We start from the raw sequence: 20020 nt of genomic DNA, 5'->3' as shown, positions 1-20020 counted from the left end.
CCTTATACGAGCCAAAGTCCACAGAGCCCGAGTAAAACCACAGGCTATAGCTCCTGGAAGAGGAATGTGTTTGATCTTTCACCAGCCTTTTGCCTACAGATGTTGTGTCAGCAGTCAGCTAAACATTTCCTTGCTAGTGAGATCACCTCAGATTAGAACCATTTTAGAGAATAAATTCATCTCTGCTGTCAGCATCACAACAGAAATTAAAGAAGCCAAAATAAAAATTAGAGACCCATAGAAAAAAGGCAACCCACCAATCCTAACCTGTACTTTAGGACCACCAAATCTGCACTGACAAATACCAGCTCTGCTCTATTTCAGCCCTACAGAAAACTCCCTGATCACCCTTCACCAGAGGTGAACTCCTGATTGCATGATTATTTTTCTGACGTTCTTTGTGAAGTCAGAAAATATTATTTAGAAAATCTCTTTATCAATACAGGTAAAAAGAAGCACATTTGCTGTGGTATACCTCACACAGAGCCATCAAAAGCAAAGCCATACCCACCCCTCTGTGCCTGGTGTGCTGAATTTTGAGCTCTAGCCTGAGTTTTGAGTAACAACCTCTGTGCACTTCACCATCTTCCTCTCTTCCTGCCACGCTTCAATGTGCCCCACTTGCAGAGCTGATCCAGTGATAGCAACAAACCACCAGGGAGTTCCTGAATTCTTCCATTCCTCCTGCCAGGATATCCATTATTTTATGAGTTTGTTTGTTGGGTTTTTTGGTTTTTTTTCCCCTTTGGTGCTTTTGAGGTTTTTCACAGAATACCAAGCACTGCACATTTCACAGAGTACCAAGCTCTGCACTGTGTTTTGTGATCTAAGAACAGAGCCTGCTTGCCCTACCAGAACACTTTGCCATGTCAAACTAAGATTTCTTCCCAATTTATCAACATCCAGGCTCAGGCTGGAAGGTAATAAGTTTTCTGTACATGTATGTAAATATATTTGCACCAATATATATATAATCCATGCATTATTTTGATCTAAATCCACTTGTCATTAATAAATAACTCAGTAATAATTTATTATTCTAAAAAATTTAAGGGCAAAAGAAAAAAAAAAGGAATGAGAATAACAGCAGGCTTCTGGGTTTGGGTCATTTTTCTTATCACAATCTCTGCTTCAAATCCCTGTTATTTGTGTAAGAACCTTTCCACCTGGAAAAGGTTTGGGAAGAATTCAATGCTGAGCACCATTTTCCTACGTGACTTTTAAAAAGTAACTTCCACCCTTCCTTTTCCCAGTGACAGCTGTATCCTGAGGTAACACTAGGTTCTTTCCAAAACAAATGTGGCACAGCTGCTGTAATTTATCTTCACAGCTCATAGCTTAGAGTTACAGACAGAAAATACACTTAACAAGGGAATATTTCCACTGTGTGTTCCCACATGCTGCAAAAGTTTCCTCAGTGGCAGGGAGGATGCTGCAAATTGCCTGAAAGGGTTGGAGCAGCCCTACCAAGTGATTAAACCCACATTATGTTTCTCTACAAAATTTGGAGGGCTGTACCTAGTTCTGGTGAGTTCTCCAGCCTCTGCAGCAGGAAGAGTTTCTTTTAGCCCTAGGCAGAGGAAAAGGCTTCTGCAAGTGTGAATAAACCAACAGAGAGTTGCAGGAAGGTTTGGCTGGGCTTTCTAAGAAATTACCTCATAAAATCTCTGCAGCAAATGTCCCAGGTTCAGAAGATTTCATAAAACAAGAGTCAGAAAAGGAGCAGCTCTTGCACATCACTTTCCTCTGGGCCCTGGCACAGGCTGTGATTTAGGGGTGCCAGCACCCTCCAGCATCTCACCCAGATTTGCTCACCACATTTGCTTGCGAATGCTAAGATGCAAGGAAGGAAATAATTATTACTGTAGCTGCTTGGGAATAGTTCCACAAACTTCTTTCTAGTTTACATAAGCCTTCAAACATTTTTACACATTCTGAGATTTCACTCAGAAAAAAAAAGATGGACTCCTGAAAAAACAGCTGTGGGCTAGAAGAGCTGTTTCCATCTAGCACTGGTTGAGTTATTAGGCTAGCAGTGAAAGAGAGAGACACCATGTTACTCTCAGGATCCAACAGCTTCTTCTATCACACTAAGATAAAAATGTGTGAACATCAACCACATGGAACACAAGTTCTTTGTTTTTCTTTCCCTAATGAACTCTGCAAAGAATGCAACATAATTATGCCTCCAAAAGAAACTACTATGCTATCAGAGATACTAAAAAAGCTCTGTTCTTTGGCTGGAACCCATCTCTGCAAATGCTGTCACAACAGACTCCAAACTGTCACTTCAGCAACTGCCCCTCACGGGAAAAACATATTTCTTCTAATTAGGCAAAATTCTAACTCTGCATCTGAAGAGTATAATTTGATCTTTTCTCTAGAAACTCATTAAACACTTGAGCTCAATTATTAACATTTGCATTAATAACTCACTGAATTAACTACCCATTGTGTGAGTGCAGCTCCTGCCTTGGCAGGATGATGCTCTGAGGAGCATCCATTGCACTGGGGAGGTGGCGTGGGCCATGTCCACCTAAGGGACTCCTCTGAATGTTGCAGAGATGTAGTTCCTGCCTCTGGGGCTGCCACCAGCTCACCAGATGCCTTTGGGCAGCTTTTCCTCTCTTCCTTTCCTTTCTACATCTGTTTAAGACAGTCAAGCTATGAGCAGGGACTTCTCATTCTCCTCCTTCCCTCCCTCCAGGATTAATAAAGTGCACAATACAAGGACACCAAGGTAAAAATTGCAATAATAACTCCTGGCAAGGGTAGAAGGTATTAGTACCCAGCTCCTGATGCTGGGTCTGGTAACATGGAGCTCCCAATATGAGAAAAAATAAATAAAAAACTTCATGCCTAGGTAGTGTTTAATGCCACAATTACTCATGCTGGGGCTCCTGCAGGGCCCAGAGCAGCAAGAAACCTGCTGCAAGCCCTAGGGGTTCTGAGATAAACCCAAACTACACTGATTCCTTGATGGAAACCTTTCATAGCAATAGGAACCCATGATTTATTCAGTAAGAAACAGGTTTTCAAGCAGTGTTGTAAACACTGAACACACAGACATGCTTGCACCTGGCCTTGGTTATGAAATGAGGTGAGATCCAAATCCAGGGCACACTGGGGTGATGCACAGTACAGCCTTTCAAATGCAGAAATGTATCTTCAGAAAGATATTTCCTCCCAAAAACTCCAGAAGGGAAGGGAAGGGAAGGGAAGGGAAGGGAAGGGAAGGGAAGGGAAGGGAAGGGAAGGGAAGGGAAGGGAAGGGAAGGGAAGGAAGGGAAGGGAAGGGAAGGGAAGGGAAGGGAAGGGAAGGGAAGGGAAGGGAAGGGAAGGGAAGGGAAGGGAAGGGAAACACAATATGCACACACACACAACTAACTTCCACTTTCGGTTTAAATCAGGTGGGTATGTACATTCCACACTTTTCTCAAAAGTAAATGTTCTACAGGTCTTTGTCAGGTAATTTCCCACAACATTTATGGGTGAGAACCTCCATGTTAAGGATTTCCAGAATCCTTTTAAATTCTCCAGCTGGTATTTGCTACAGTGTTTTGGATATGCAGTAATGTGTGAACCTCAAGAAGCTGAAAGGCTCCAGCAACAGCTCTCTGCTATTTGGATACTAACTCAGACATTTTTGCTTCACAGCAAAGGAATGTAGCAAAAGTCAATTTTTGTTATGAGATTTGACACACTTAAGCAACCTTAAAAAAAAAATAAAAATCAGTGCTATAAAGGAGCTAGCAGAAAAAAGAAACCTTTCCAAATTGCCAGTGCCATAAGATATTTTCAGATGAATAAAGGCACAAACTTACGCAAGAGCTTCTACACAAACTGTAATATGGGCTTGCGTGAGACTCGGCTGCTTTTGTTATTCCTGCAGTTGGTAAATTCAGGCTTAACAATTTCTGAAGTCCTTTGGCTTTTACAAACAGGTGTGATTGACAGCCTCTAAATGCTCTGCTTTTCATAACAACCATGATTGACAGCCCTTTGGTGCATAGCCCAATCAGCCTAACAATGTTATTGTTCTCTAATAATTACCTGATAATTTTTTTTCCATGTGTTGCCGTTAGTTATGGTTCAACTGAGAGTCCTCTGAACTTCCCAAAAGTTGATTTAACTTGCACAGATTTGGGGCTGCCTTTCTGGGAGCCTCCTGCTGTGGTGGCACTGGGATTACACACACTGGTTCCCAAGGTGCACAGGCTGTCACTCCGCCTGTAAGCGACGCTTTCCCTGGCAAACAGAACACATCAGAGCCCCAAAAATGTGACAATCCATGTGTCATTCTGGCATCTATCACCCACAAAGTTTTCGTACAAAGAGAAATGTTTCTTAACTGAGTATTCCCTGGAGCATGGAGAGCACAGCTCACAGTTTGTGTGCACCCAGGGCCAGAGCCTCGCGTGGGTTGCTCAGCTCCACTCACCACAGTTTACTGCCTCCAAGCTGCTCGAGATGGCAACTTGTTTAACCTCTGCTGAAAGCAATAATTGAGGTTCTTCTGCTACAGAGAGATCATCCTCGAGAACACTCAGCCAGGGAAACTGACTTGTGTGAATCATATGAAGAAAATCATGACCTGGCAGAGTCCCTTTTCTGGTAGCTACAAAATAAATGTCTGAAATTGGAAAGTGTGGGTTTTTTTCATCTCTTGATTTTCAGATAGATAGGATGGGAGCAGGAAGGAAGCAGCAAAATAAAAACCCACATTGCTTCAGATTTCTGAAACTTTGTGAATATATTTTTCTTGAGTGTGTTGAAAAGCATGATAAAGGCCACCTACATTGCAAGAAGGGCAAAAGAAAGATTTCTGTCAGAGGGCTATTGAAAGTATATTATGATGCATTTAGTTACTCTTAAAAGGGCCAATTAAAAAAAGAGAACCCTTAAAGAAGGAAGCATGCCCAGTCTGAGTTTTTCCAAACATTCCCAGTTTTTCAACAAGGGTACTGAAAAAGTAAATAGAGAAGGAGAGAGCTGGGACTTTGCTCTTCAAAACCACAACTGCAGAACTTGAGCACAGCTTTGCAGTTCCCTTGTTGGGTCACCTTTTCAAGAGCTAGTCTGAAGTTTGGCCTCTGCACCAGACTACACTGTGCATCACCAAACAGCCTGCAGGGCATGGATTTATTTGTGTGTATAATGCTGTAATACAGAGGGTTTGTGCAAATTTACTGCAAATGGAAGCAAGTACACAGTGCATAGACTGTATAGCCAAATGGGCTAATTCTGCTCATAAACATTTCCTCACAGAGATTCAGGGGCTACACTGGGGCAAATTGAATGGTTAAACCATTACTATTTGTTAATTTGCCTTTCAGTACTTCTGAATTTTAGCCATATATTTACAGAACTGGCCATTTCCATAATGTATTAGCCATGAGCACAATCTCTAATTATCTACTGAGCTCATTTCCTGATTGAGTATTTTTCCCATCCTGTAAAGCTATTGGGCATTTTCTTAAAGTTGGGTTTGGGTTGACAAATGGTGTAGAGAACAATGGTGAGGTGATGAATCATTGCAATGACAGCACTGTCTCACTACAGGCTGAGCAGAGTATTCATTGCATACTAGATACAAAGCAGAGGACAAAAAACTCAGCCATCTGTAGCTTATGCCAACATCATGAGCAAGAGCTAAAAACAGCTTCCCACAGATCTTAAGTCAATGGTGTCTCTGACACTTTTTCCAAGGATTTCAGGATGCATTACTGAGTTCTCAGCTCAGCACCCTGCAATCCCTCACCTCCAGCTTGGGCTCAGAGACTCAGTGCACTCATCTCAGCTTGCCCAAAGTCTGGTTTGGCACCTAAAGCTCAGTTCTTCCACATGCACACAACCTCTGCTTGCTCGCCAAAAGACAGCTCAGAGAACAGAACAATCACTGTGGGGATAAAACCTTTTAGGGGTGCAAGAGGGTGGAAAGGACCATGTGAAATGGGGACCCACCCCACTGCCACCAATGAGAATAAAGTTTCCAAACAGATGAGAGCAACATCCTTCTCCTGCTCTCTAGGGCACAGCAATGTGTGAGAAAGAGGCACTGTGAAAACTGCAGAGGTCCTGGTTTGCAGGGAGTCTCTTGCAGATCCAACACTTTTAAAAAATTATTATAGCAATGGGATATCTCCTGGTGTTTCATATCAGATTCCCAGACATTTTTTTAGCACAAACTGACCCCTACCAGGCACACAATGCCATGGATCCTATCATTCCTGCCCTTCACAGATCAAGCTACAGTGGGCTGGCCCTGGCTGGATGCCAGACATCCTCCAGAGCTTCTCCATCCCTCCCTCTGCAGCTGGACAAGAGAGAGAAAAGACAACAAAGAGTTCAGGAGCCAAGGACAGAGAGAGCTCTTAGCCTTGAGGTAACTCTGCCATAAAGAAGAGGGAGATGAAGGAAGCACTTCATGCATTTTCAGGATTAAAAGTGAGCATCAGAAGCCACATTACCAGCTGTGGCTCTGAAAAAATTCCTTCACCCAGAGGAATTGTGTATATGCTGGGAAGCTGAGGAGCCTCAGAGAAAAGGAAAACAATTCTTATCTCATTTGCTTCTCCTGTGTTGTGCTCACATGTGGAATGTGTTTGGAGATTGTTCACCCACAGGTGATTGTTCCATTGGATTCTGCTGTGAGTTGTTTTCACTCTTTGGCCAATCAGGGCCAAGCTGTGTCAGGACTCTGGAGAGAGTCACCAGTTTTTATTATTATCTTTTTAGCATTCAGTAATTGTCCTTTCTGTATTCTTTAGTATAGTATAGTATTCTTTAATATAATATAGTATCATAAAGTAATAAGTTAGCCTTCTGAGCACATGGAGTCAGATTCATCATTCCTGCCTTCATGGGGACGTTCCCAGCAAATACAATAACCAGCTGCCCACAAACACCATGAAGAAAACCCTGCATGTGGAAGAAGAGTGGCAACACCTAACAGCTCACACCAAGCAGCTGCACAACCACAGTGTGTGCTGTATTTGAGATACCAAAGTAAGAGAAATTAATGCTCGTATGAAGTTTCTTCCCTGCAGTGGGTGGGACAAGCTTTTCCTTCAGTTTTTGCTGTGTTTCAATACATTTATCTCATCTTGCTCTCACCATTTCTACAATGCAATCCCCAAAATCCCAGATGAAAATCCAGAGAATAATCAATACATTTATTTTTCTTATTTAACACAAATTACCCTATTATCTAAGTTTATTCAATAAATTCATGGTCCTCAAATCAGTTTTGAAAACCCCCACTTTCATTTTATAACAATGGAAATCTTTCCCTAGCACTGTTTCACAGTAGGAAAAAATTGAATATGTCAGCTAAGGCCATCTTAAATCTTGAATAAATTGCTTTTACCCTCTCTAATTATTACTTACCAACAGATACACTTCCAGCATCCTCTTCCCATTCATATTTTCTTACATTCACAATCTAAAACCAGATGCTAATAAATCCACATCTATCTGATTTACAATTTCACTAATTATTTATGAGATCAGCTAAATCAGTTTCATTTAGAATTATAGCCTTAGTTACTCGAGGCAGCATTTTCTCACAATTAACATTTTTAAGCTGCCTTAAAGTAAATAATACAATAACATTTAATCTCTTTCAAGGTCCAAATATATTATTAATAAGTGATTTAAACTGGCAAGCACATACTTAATTCTAGAGGTATCCTTTTAATCCAAAATGAATTAAACAAGAATGGAAAAATAAAAACGTGCTATTGAGTATAAAAGACCCTGAAAAATTCATTTTTACATTCCAGTGATAACACTGAAACCAGCCTAGTTTAGTATCTTCAAAAATGCTATGAAACACGAACATATTAATCCTGTCAATAAATTAGACAAAATTTAAGGTGCTGAAAGAGGCACAGACCTTCAGCTGCCAGAGGTTAACTCCAGAGGGGAATGTCACAGCTTTGGCATCACAGCCCAGCAGGTGACACTGCTCCACGTGTCACAGCAGCTCCAGGACGGGCTCTGCCCCACTGCTGACTGCACAAACTTCCTTAATCAGATTCTGAGAACTTGTTAAAACTTTTTTAAAGTGTGTTTGTATCATTAAAATAAATTATCTTCCGCTCTGTTGAATAATCACCTCAGCTGCCCACAGGTGCGGTCCCAACCCTCAGCCACTGGGGAGAGTTTCCCCAAACTCCTGCTGCATTCCTCCCCTGCCCTGACCCTTTCCTCTCTTTCACACACTAAATTCTCACAGACTAAATAACCTGAAACCATATCTTTGAAGCAACACCTTCCCTGAAGCCCAGGTTTCCCAGGTCAGGAGGTTCTGGGGGAGTGCTGGGGAGCGAAGCTGCTGGGTGGGAGCTGTTCTAGAGCCCCAGCCCTGCTCTGCTGCACTCACAGCCCACCACCATTTCCTCCCGAGGCAAAAATCACACCACTTGCTCTTCACAGATTAGCACTTGACTGTTCAATCCATATTCCTCTGCTTCAGCTCTCCAAAGAAAGCCAAGTACTTAGGGTTTTTTCAGTCACCCTGAATCCTGTCATTTTTGACAACAAAACCACATTGCTGAGCGTTTTTGGTTTTTTTTTTTTTTTTTTTTTTTGGTTTTGTGGACTGTTTTTCTAGCCTGAGGATTTTGGCCAGAAAAATTTTCAGCAAAGTGAAAGAGAATGGAGCAATGATATTACTTTTGTCCCATTTCCAGGCAGAGTGGCAGAGAGCCAGTTCTCAGAATTTTTCTCAGAAGCCAATTGATTCATGTTTGTCTCAAGTCCCAGTATCCTTGTGAGAAGCTGTCAGAGGGCAGCCAAAATTGCTTCACCTACAGATGAAAGGCCACTCTCTTTCAATCATATGCAAAACCAGGGAAGTGCCACAGAGCAAACAGCTTTGCCCAAAATTCAGATTGCACCCAGAAGTTCACCAACCATTAGTCATTGCTGTAAATCAGCATGACTAATCAGCTCAGCTCCACATCCCAATGACACTGATGGATGTTCAGCAGCCCCAGGACCCATCCAACAGGGCCAGGGCAGCTCTGGTGAGCTGCACAGCAAGTGCAGGGTCATGGTGGAGAAGCCTCCCCACAAAATCCTCAGCAAGTCTTGCTTTAAGCCAGGCTTGAAGGTGTCCTGTGACCAACACAGCCAACTTTCCACTTTCATACCTGGCCAGTGGCAGGAGCCATGCAAGCTGTCAAATTGGATGGGAATGAAAGAGCAAAATGGAGAACACCACAACCTGGCTTTGCATCTTAGAAATCAGCTTGTGTTGGATACAGAGAGAAATGGGACTACATTTTAGACATGTTCTTTCTTCAGGTGAACTAATTCACCAGACTATATCTCAAAGTATCTTCATAACACCAATATATGGGTATATTCAAAGGAAAACTCTTACAGAAAGCCTAACAGCTAATTTTGCATGATTCCTTCATTACAAGTTCTTACACAGCTTCTCTATTATCTCAGGCTCTCAAGCAGCTTTTCAGACACACAATATCTGTACAAAATGTAAACTTACTTATGTTCACTTTACAAGCAGATAAATCAAGACCTGATATCTTGGAAATAAAATCTGGGAGAAGCAACAGAGCAGACACAATACCCCAGGCTGGGTTCATCCTGGATTCTCTCTCCAGAAAGCCTGGACTGAATACACTCAAGGTTTTCACTCTTTTAGCTCAGCCACGAGAGCAAAGCACACCCTTCCATCAATCTGGAACTCTTGGGTAACCACTCTGCTTGTCAGACTAGAAGCAGTAACAGAAAGACAGAGGGAGATGGTAAAATTAAGACAGTCATGACTATTTCACAGAACTTCCATGCTTCGGTGCTGTTCCATCAGACACCCAAGGGAAAACATGATTTTGGGCATGTTTTGGACTGGAAATTCATCATGCCTGAAATTCAGCACTTTGGAATGAGTTGTATCAGCTCACTAGCCCAAGGGTCTTTTTCCCTTTTTTCTGTCTTTATTTTATTGTTTTTTTCTCAGCTGGGAAATATCCCAGCTAATTAAGGAGTTGAAATAGTCACTAATGGATTCAGTGAAGGCAAAAATTAATGCAAGAGAAGTGCTGGGATCATAGAGCCATGAGTGAAGGTAGGGTGGGGAAACCTGAAGAGGACCCTTCCTTTAGAAGCAGCTAAATACTCAGCAGTTAATTGAGCAGAGGAGCTCAACACACCTTATTCAATACAGTGCAACCTGAATATCACTGCTGTCTGTGCAACACTCTGCAGCTGCCTGGCACAGTCTAAGCTAGATGCCTGAATTGCAGCATTCAGTGTGAATGTCTGAAAACAGTCTGATGGCTCATGGACCATTTCTGTTGTGAATTTAAAGCAATTGTAATGTCTGAGGCAGTTTCTTCAATGTCCATAACTGAATTCAAATTAAAAGCAACAACCAAGAGACATGAGCCTAACTATCTCTGCCTGAGGCAGAAGAATTGATATATTAACTGAAGGATAAGGTGGAACACATTGTACCTCAGGAAATGCATTTGCTCCAAAACACATTAAGACTGTCAACAATTTGGCTTGAATGTTCACAGCATGGTACACCAAAAAAAAAATGATTACTCTGCCACAGTATGCAATAAAACCAGGCTTCAACACAGACAGTAATGCTCCAGAGAGAAAAAATACATGGACAGCAAATCAAAGAAAAAGATTGGAGTCATAAGGGATTAAATTTTGTGGTTGATTTGGTGTGACCAGTTCCAATTAGATGCCAAGGTTTCTTCTGGCATGTGAAAGCAGAGTTTAATCCTGCTGCCCATAATCCCCATGTCTGCATCTCCTCTGCACTCACCCAGCACGTGAGCACCAGGGCTGCCTCCTGCACACCCTGCCCATCTCAGGGAGCCCTTCCAGCAGCCCAGGCATTGCTGCTGCAGAGCCACAACAGAACATTGTGGACAGGAGTTCTGCTGGAAAGGCAGTGCTGGGCTTTGGCAATCAAAATAAACCCAGCACTGCAAACTGGGACTTGGCTGCATCTTTTCACTAACCAAAACACCTACAGTAAATAATTATTTAGTGTTCCACGACTTGCTTGTTTTACTTATACCAACATTAAAGAAAGAAAAATCAAGGCCTGGACAAAAATGCAGCGCATTTTCTATGCAGGAGAATAAAATTTGCTGCTTGGTCACAAAAGGACAGACTGGCTGGTGTTGGAAGGGACCTCTGGAGCTTATCTGGTCCAGCCCCCCTGCTCAGGCTGGTTCACATAGAGCAGGTGTCACAGGAATGCATCCTGGCAGGTTTGGGTCTCTCAGAAGGAGACTGAGACTCTGCCATCTCTCTGGGCAGCCTGCTCCAGGCTCTGTCACCCTCACAGAACTTTCCCTGCTGTTCTGATGGATCTCCCTGTGCTTCAGTTTGAGCCCATTGCCCTTGTCCTGGCCCTGGGCACCACTGGAAGGTGCCTGATTGGGTTCTTGTAGGCAGAACCTAAAGAAGTCAAGGGAAAATGGATTGCTGCTACTGAGGGGTGGAGTTCACCACAAGTGAGAACAGAAACAACTTTGGATATTTAAATGACACCATTTTGCTGCTGTATCCAACCTATTATGTTAAAAAAAAAAATCACCAAAAATGGTTGATGGGGTTTTTTACCTGCAGCAGATGATATTTTTTGGGGTAAGTGGAGTGTTTTCTGTAGAGGTTTTGAAGAAACTAAAAAAATCATTGAAGCCAAACCAAAGCAGAGCCATCAACTATAAAAATGGTTTCCTCCCCTCTGTCAAGCCAAATAGTTTGTTTAAAAGTCCAAATTCTCAGTCTAAAAGTATCAAATAGTGCTTGGAACCAGAAGCTGAAGTTCATGCTGCACTGGAAATTTGCTGTGCCCTGTGCAAGCACTGGGTCTGTTCCCTGCATGGTTTGACTGCCTCACTGTCAGCTGGAAGCAGAACAATCTGGTGGGTGTGATGTTTTTCACTTCTCTACAGTTCCACTCCTTGGAAGCTTATCTTGCCTTATCTTCCTTCTACTTACTCCTTTAGTGACCTTGGAAAATAGAGACAGAGATCACAGAAGCAGAATCCTGAAAGGATTATTGCTTTTATTATCCTACCATTGGGGAGCTGATTAAAAGCACATATCCTTTCACAGACTACCCTGCCATTAGCACTTTCAGCTCTCTTAAAAAGGTCACTGAGCAGGATATTAAACACAGTCTTAAGTACTGAGCACTCTTTATTCCAGTACAGGTGTTGCCATAGCAAATGTTGTAGGAAGTTGTCTGTCCCCAGTTCAGGAGCCCTATCTCAATTCCTACACAACACAACAATGGCAACAAGGATTTTGATAAGAAAACCTCACTGGCCTGACAGCAAGGCAAAGAATTGTGGTGGGTGATGGATAGTTACATAAATACTGCTATTTTATCTGCACAATTCCAGCCAAATCTTTGCTCTGTGATGGCCCCTGAGCCACTGCCCAGGCTACAGTGACAATATGCTTAACCTGGTCTGGGACCATCAGCAATCCAAAGCCAAAATCCCTGTGTGAAATCCCTGCAGATATCACCTCACACCTTCACAATGCCAACCCAAGGCCATTGTACAAAGTTTGAAGATAGGGCCTTTCCTGCCTTCCCATTATAACAGCAAGCTGCTTTCTAATGGCATTTCTCTTGAAGCTATCAGCTGCTTTGGCATCAGGCAGGACCTCCTGATGTCTCCTGCTACCATGCAGAATGGCAGGGCATGAACTCAGAGAGTCTCTTAAACCCAGCAAGAGGTTAGACAGGGAGAATAATGCTCTCCATGCTGTTCAAAGTACCAGTTATAAAATCAGTGTATTTAAGAATAGATTGCAAGCAGCCATCTCCATAAGCACCTAAGTCCTTTTGTGTGGTCACACATCTTCTTTAATCCAGTAGCTTTTATTCCATGCCTGGTCTAAACAGCAACAGATCTGCTGGAGCAGCAGGGCTCTGTGGTGTTTAACTGAGGAAGAGAGCACATTGCCAGATGGACAGAAATAACTCACAGGAGCAGAAGCTTTTTCTTTTTTGGCTGACGTTAATCCATTGCTGCTCTTAGGGAAGAATCCCCCACAAGTTTTCAGAGAATTGAGTCATTCATGCCTGCAATGGATGTGGTGAGGGTTGGCTGCTCTGCTGCAGGGTGGGCACAGGGAGGGGAGGGGAGGGAGCCCTGCTTGCTGACAGCTCTTATGCAATGCAGATCACCCATCTCCCTGCAGCCATTTGTGGGTGTCAGGAGAAGCCAAGAATAAAATAAACCAGGAAAAGCCTCCGGAAAGGTCTGCTAAGCAGAGAGCTGAAAGAAACATCTCTCAAGGTACAGCAAGCACACCCTGGCTTCAGCTCAAAACACAGCCTGAGGTGACCTGTGCTATGTGATCACAGGTGATAATCACACACTGCACTCAAAAGTACTGATTGACCTGCCCAGGAAGTGCAAAAATCGGCCCAGAAAAGTGGACATTAGAAAAAAATCCTTACATTCCTGTCCATATGGGATAGATTCGAGTTCCTAAGCTTAAGAAAATAGGTAGGTGCCCCCTCCTGCTCGTTACAGGGAGTTGTGAAGCAAATTGCAGCATTTAAGATCCTGCTTACCCACAAGCCAGGTAAATTAGAATTTCTTTCTTTTTCTTCTTTTTAACAGTTTGTCTCAAGATACAACAACGTGCATCTCCAGCAGAGAAAGCAGGTCAGCACTGACTGCCATCCAGAAGGAGAGATGGTCAATTTAAAGAAAGAAGCCAATTAAGAGGCAACTGAGCACTCCTAGTTAGGAAGACATTAAGGAGAAAAGAAAGGAGATAAGGAACATGATTCTCTGGGAACACCCAGTCTCCCCAGCAGAGGCTGGAGCAAACCTGGGCATGTGGATGAAATTCTTTCGTGTCCTTGCCTGCAAACTGAGGAAGCATGCTATGATCAGACACTAGAAATTCAAAATAAAATCAAAATCCAAGCAACAGCACTGTGGTTTTGTCAGCTTTAAGCTTCTGGTTTTTCTTGTTAACAAGATCAAGAAATTTCTTTGCCAGAGAAAGCTCTAATTCTGTAAACTTACAAAAGTTTGTAAAAGACAGGATTACTGATTAACTCCTGATTAATGCTGGAGCTTTAGGGCAGTATAGCAGCTAAATTAATACTTAAACTGTACATGGAGGATTGGAAACCAACTGTGAACACTCTTGAGTCTCCTGCAAAGCAAGCTTGCTCTCAAGGTCTTCAGAATAAGCATAATAGTCCTGGGTTTGGTCCCATGCACTCTAAGCACAGTGAAATTGTGGCCATAAAAAACCACTAAGAACAAGGTTAGAAGGAAGCCCAAGCAATAAAAGGTCAGGTCACATGAAAAGCTGGCCTTCACTTTGTTGCAACTGAATTTTTGCAAAAAGAAAAAGTTGCAATCCCTTTCGAAAGAAAATGTAAGATGTAACCTAACCCACATCCACTGCCAAATCAAAGCTCAATAATGTTCAATATACCTTTTTATATTGCCAAAAAACCTGAATATACTGGATCTGTTGAAATGTCCAATACCAGCTAGAATCAAGAACAGCAGAAGATAAATTTGGTCTCTTCTGGAATGTACCAGATAAGGCTTCTTCAATATCATAAAAATATATGGAGAAGAAGCTTTTAATTCAATCAGCATTAAAGAGTTTCACTTAATTCCAGAGGGGGAAAAAAAACCAAGCCCATCTCTGCTCAGCATAAAAAGCAACAGTCTTTGTAATGGAGCAGAAGGACTCACCGTTTTCTCTCATTTTCAGAAATAAAGCCCTGTAAACACTGGGCCTACTCTCAGTCTGTACCTTCCCGATGCTCTGAATGCCTTGGTGCAGTAACAGCAAAGCCAATGCCCTGCCCTGCTCAGATGAGGCACACAACCTGCTGGGACCTGGCCTCAGAGCAAATCAGGAACAGGACATGGCCTCTCTCACCGTGGGCCTGTTTGGAATTTGAAGAAATTACCTTTTTATTTTAAATGACAAAAACTATCATCCTAAATCTGTATTGAAACCCACAAATGGTTCCTAATAGAATAACATGCTGATTAAGTCATCAAACAAAACCCTCTGGTGCTGGTAGCAGCAAGACACCAGCTGTTTCTGAGAGCAACTGTGTGTGTCAAGGGCAAAAAGTGACAAGGTTTCAGTTCACATCCAGCTACCTGACCGTGCTGTGCTTTTCTGCACAAGAGGACAGAGGCACAGCTCACTTGGTCAGAACCTGGGTTTGATCCCTGTGGGCCCATTCACTGAAGGGCTGCACCCAGCGATCCTTGGAGTCCCTTCCAACTCAGAATATTCTGTATTTCAAACGTGGAATCAGCAGGAATGTTCCTACCCAAAGTGCACAGAAGGAAAGGAACCTCTGCCTTTCAATTAATTATTTAAATCACTTGATGCAACCCTTATGTTCACAATCTGCAGCTACACTGAGAAACATAAGCAGTCCAAAACCTCTAAGGACCTTAATCATTACAGAATATGCAGAGGGAACTTGTTGACAACTGCAGCAGTCATTTAAATCTGCTGGCACTTTTGGAAACAAATAGCTCTGTATAAAATCCAGCTGGAGCTGGCTTCTCCTCCCTGGTCTCTGAAGTGACAGCAGGACATCCCCACCTCCACCCACCAGGTGCTCAGCAGGGCAGGCAGTGAATCCTGGACACCAGCACACGGAGCACACGGGGGTTTCTCTCCTGAGAAAAGCACAAAGCAATTCTTCTGCAGCTGTCACTGAGAAATGCTTCCCCCAGAAACAGCTTGTGTTGTTCTTCACAGTGTTTTTACTGCTGGACAGCAACCATGGGTTTTTCGTGGAAATCGTTTCCCTCTCCAGGAGTACAATTCTTCACTGTTAAAATCCACAAGTTTGGTGATGTTAAAGCTTTCTGTCTCCCCACCAGGAAGTTATTTTATTGTTAATTTTTAGTCAAAGCCTAACCAATCATTTCCACCCATTAGAGGAGGATGTGCTGCAGCAGTCTGAGACTTCACAAATCTCCAATCACCAGTGAGACATGCCTGGAGTCTTGACCTTGTGTGCAGACCTTGTCTTTCTGCTCGAGTGCTGCTCAAAACATCCTTCAAATAACTACTGATTTTAGAGTATGTAAACTTCAAAACACTTCTCTGAATTTTAAGGGAGAAGGATAGAACAACAAAAATCAAGAGGATGAAAGACAAGACCATGCAAAGGAGATAAACAATTTTGCTATATTTTTTTTAGGTTAAGTGTACGGAGCTTTTATGAAGCTAGTGAAATCTTCTAGATGAGCCTTTAGGGCACATCAATTTAGAATTATTTTCTTTCTGCTCTCTCCTCACTAACATTGCTCAAAAACAGTGCTGAAAATAGTTGCCAGCAATGTAATTGAGCCTGTGAGAGGCACCATAAAGGCTTCTGTGCCTCAAGGCACATCACTTCTGCTCCTCCTTTTATTTTTCCATGTATTTAATTGAACTTGGCAGTAACCTTTACCACATGAAACCAAGATGGCAAAACAGTGGATTTGATCTGTGTGCTGAGTCTGGACTGCCTTGCTGTGAGCTGCTGGGGGAAGTGGTGCCTGGAGATTCCTGGGTTTGAAATGGAGACATTACCTGTGTCTCCTGTTACCTGTCCCCCTGTCCCCACTTGGTGGGAAATTTAGCCCCACATCTTGTCCATGTAGCAGCCAACAGCAAAAAAAGCCAGGATAGCAAACCTCTGCAGGAATGACAGACATGTCATTGCCTAAATGACATGTAACTGTTGACAGGAGTGGTGAATATCTCACTAGCACAGGGAGAGGAACCTGATCCTTTACCCTAATCCTTAAATTTTCAAATTATTACAAACCATGGGCAATCCAAATAAAAGCAAAACTATAAACTATACATCCAAAATCTTGCATGAACTTTCTATCTACAGACCAGTCTCCCCTTCACTTTATTTTATGCTGTGTTTCACCCCAAACTTTATGTTTGCCAGAAAGATTTTTCAAAATGGAATCAGAATTTTTTTGTGTTTGTCTGAACTCCAGCACCGCAGGACATCCTTCCTGGCTGGAAGGTACAGAAACAACTCTGCTAAATGTGCTCAGGACCACAAATATCTTCCCATTTGCACAGAGAATAAGGAAAACCTCTAAGATAAGGGCCTGAAATCAGAGATTAGATAAAAGTTCTAAGACTCACCACATATATTTAATTAGCAGAACATGGTGTACAACCTAAGAGAGTGCTAACCTTCTGTGTTTGGGTGAGAATGCCCTGAACTGGCACAGCTGGAGGGCAGGGGAGGACACCGAGTGCCATCCCATCCCAGAGACCCCTGGAGCCTGGGGTGTGCATTGTGTGGCAAACACCCCAAACTGCCCCTTCCTCCCCTTTGTACAGGAGAGCAGAGATCAGGGAGGATGGGCAGGGCTGGGAGGGCAGCAGTGTCTTCCTCAATTCCCAATGGCTTCACTGCATTGGTCAGCAGCTCAATGTCCAGCTCTGCAGCACCAATCTTAAATCAAAAACCATTTCTAATGCACAGGATCATAGAAGTTGGTCCTGTGCATTAGAAATTTCAGGACCAAAACCAACTTGGTCCTGAAGTTGCAGAGAAGAAAAAATTCTGGCATTAATGGAAGGACATAATCAGTATTATTGTCATAAAATGTCTCTAGTTACTGCACTGGCAATTTTTCCAAATGGGTTAGCTTAGAGACTGGCCTCTTGCACTGATTACTAAATTATTTTCTTTACAAAGGTCTAAGTGGCTCTGTTTTCCAGATGAATAGCCTGAAGCCACTTGGTTCAGAGCTTCAGTCCCCTGAGATTCATCTTGGACAGTAAAGAAATGAGACAGATGAGCACTAAACTACTCTGTGTCCAAATCCAGCAGTAGCTTGGCTGATGAGAACACTTTGTGTAAAGTACCACTGAATTTAAAATAAAGACAGAGGTGAACTGAGCCGAGTTAAAAGTTAGAATTAGTCAGAAGCAGTATCTGATAACAAAGCATTTTCAACCAAACAAAGCTTCCTGAAGAGAATTTTGGCTTCACCACATCTCACTTCATCTGGGAGAGCTGCCTTGCCAGGCAAATGAGGAGCAGTGTGCTGGAGCTGGCACTTTCCCAGCCCAGCCCCTGTCAGAACTCTGGAGTGCCCTGTTCCCCTTGCCTGCCCCAAGGAGCAGCAGTTTCTTCACCTGAACACACAGTTTATCATTGGCCCAGCTCAGCTGAGCAGCACTTACTTTGTTCTGGAAGGAGAGCACCTGTGCTCAGGGAGGGGAGCTCTCTGCAGCCACCTGCACATCTGGTGGGTGGGGGAGCAGCTGGCAGGGACAGGAGCAGGAGAGGCCGAGGATCGCACAGAGCCACGGAGACACAGCTCCCCTCCACGTGGAGCAGGACGTGGCAGCACAGCAGGAACAGGGAATTCAGCCCCTCTGAGCTGCTCCAGAGCAGGTTTGGTGATGAGCTGGGCAGGTGTGTGGCTCAGGGCTGTCCTAGCAGGAATTCAGTGGGCTCTTCCCAAAGCACTCAGAGCCTGGAGTGGCACGGGGCTGAGCTGCTCACCAGGGAGGAGACTCACACATGCCAGGGAGACCTCTGGGGAAGAGAGATGGAGAGAGAGATGAATGAAAAACAATGTTTATCCTTGAGATTTAAATGTCTGTGGCTTTTCTAGAGTATGTTTGAAACGTCCCAATTAAATTAGTCCATTAGACAAAATCCCATTAATTGGACAGCTTGGTCAGCTGTGGCTTACTCAGAATTTGTTCTGGTTTTAGTATTTTATCATTAAACATAGTTCTGATTAATTTAAACCTCACAACACCAAGGAAAAATTGCCCATAATTAACATATCCAAGGGTAAGCAGCTTTCATCACACAAACACCAACAAGAGCTCACACCACTCTCCCCCACTCTACTTCACTTGTTTATTTAATCTGGTTTATCACTGAATTTCCTCTCTGGGTTCCACTGGTGCAAACTTGCACTGGTTTGAAGGGTTCCTCTGCAAACACAACAAACCAGCTCCATACAGGAAGGTTTAATCTGTCACCGGAGCTTTTCAGCAATCAGATCCCTAAGCATTTAGCTTTGTTAATTAAAGTAGCACACCTGAAGAATTAGCAGAAGGGAATACACTGGCATATTCCTGTGCAATAGGGAGAATTTATACCTTCAGCAGTCACCAGTGGACTGAAAAAAGCCAGTAGAGCATGGCACATAATGTTGCAGCACCTCTGAGCTAGAAAGACAAGTAATATGAGTCATTTAAAAACCAGAAACATTCAAAAGATCATTAAAAAGCTAGTAAACCTCACAAAATCAAATAAATACATTAATCAATTAAAACCTCTATGAAGCATCCTAATTGAATTTTGCTGTAGTACTGTCACATGGCTTTGGAAGCTGCCCTTCAGTAATCCAATCAAAAACTGGCATGTTCCCATTCCTACTTACTCTCCCTGATTGGTGAAATATCAGAAGGAAATGAAAAACAAGGTGGAGGGATTCAGGAAAAATAAATACTAGCATTTTCAATTTTGTCATGTTTTTCTTATTTATGAATCTTAAACTCATTTATCCAAGACGGTGGATGGCATCCTTTTGCAAGAATGAGTTGTGGCCAGGAGCCCCTACAGGTATCATGGAACACAGCATCACAGGCAAGGGGGATCACCCAGCACAGGAGCCCAGGCCAGGGACAAGCCTGACGCTCTGGGGAACTGCACAGCTCGTGCTCCAAAACGTCTCTACTGCACAGCCCAAGGAAACAAAATGGTAAAAACTCCCCTGTGCACCCCACAGCTCCCACAGAGCCCAGAGCTGGGGCAGCCCCAGGGAAGGCTCCATGCAGAGGCTGGGCAGGAACCCAAGGAAGCCAAAATCTCTTCCCAGGAGTCTCCTGTGGTATCTAGCACAGCACAGAAGGGATAAAGGAGAGGGGGAAGGAGCAGCAAAAGCAGCAGCAGCAGCACAGGGAAGGCCAGGAGCAGATGTGCATTGGCTGCAGCAGTGCCTGCCCC

General features: G+C 43.2%; 1 protein-coding gene across 3 annotated transcripts in view; it reads right to left on the bottom strand.

The window, feature by feature from the left end:
- The window catches only part of HTR2C (5-hydroxytryptamine receptor 2C), a 218492-nt gene that overhangs the window by 58009 nt on the left and 140463 nt on the right, over positions 1-20020 (bottom strand). For 2 of the 3 annotated variants that reach the window (XM_036401896.2, XM_036401894.1), the window contains exon 2: positions 18235-18592. The exons of the other annotated variant lie outside the window; for it this stretch is intronic. The gene's annotated coding sequence lies outside the window, so the exon portion shown is untranslated. The remainder of the gene's footprint in view (positions 1-18234; positions 18593-20020) is intronic. 3 annotated transcript variants of the gene reach the window in all.

The sequence above is a fragment of the Molothrus ater genome, chromosome 14 (genome assembly GCF_012460135.2).
Source record: "Molothrus ater isolate BHLD 08-10-18 breed brown headed cowbird chromosome 14, BPBGC_Mater_1.1, whole genome shotgun sequence".
NCBI lineage: Eukaryota > Metazoa > Chordata > Aves > Passeriformes > Icteridae > Molothrus > Molothrus ater.
This window is presented reverse-complemented; position numbering and strand designations above follow the sequence as displayed.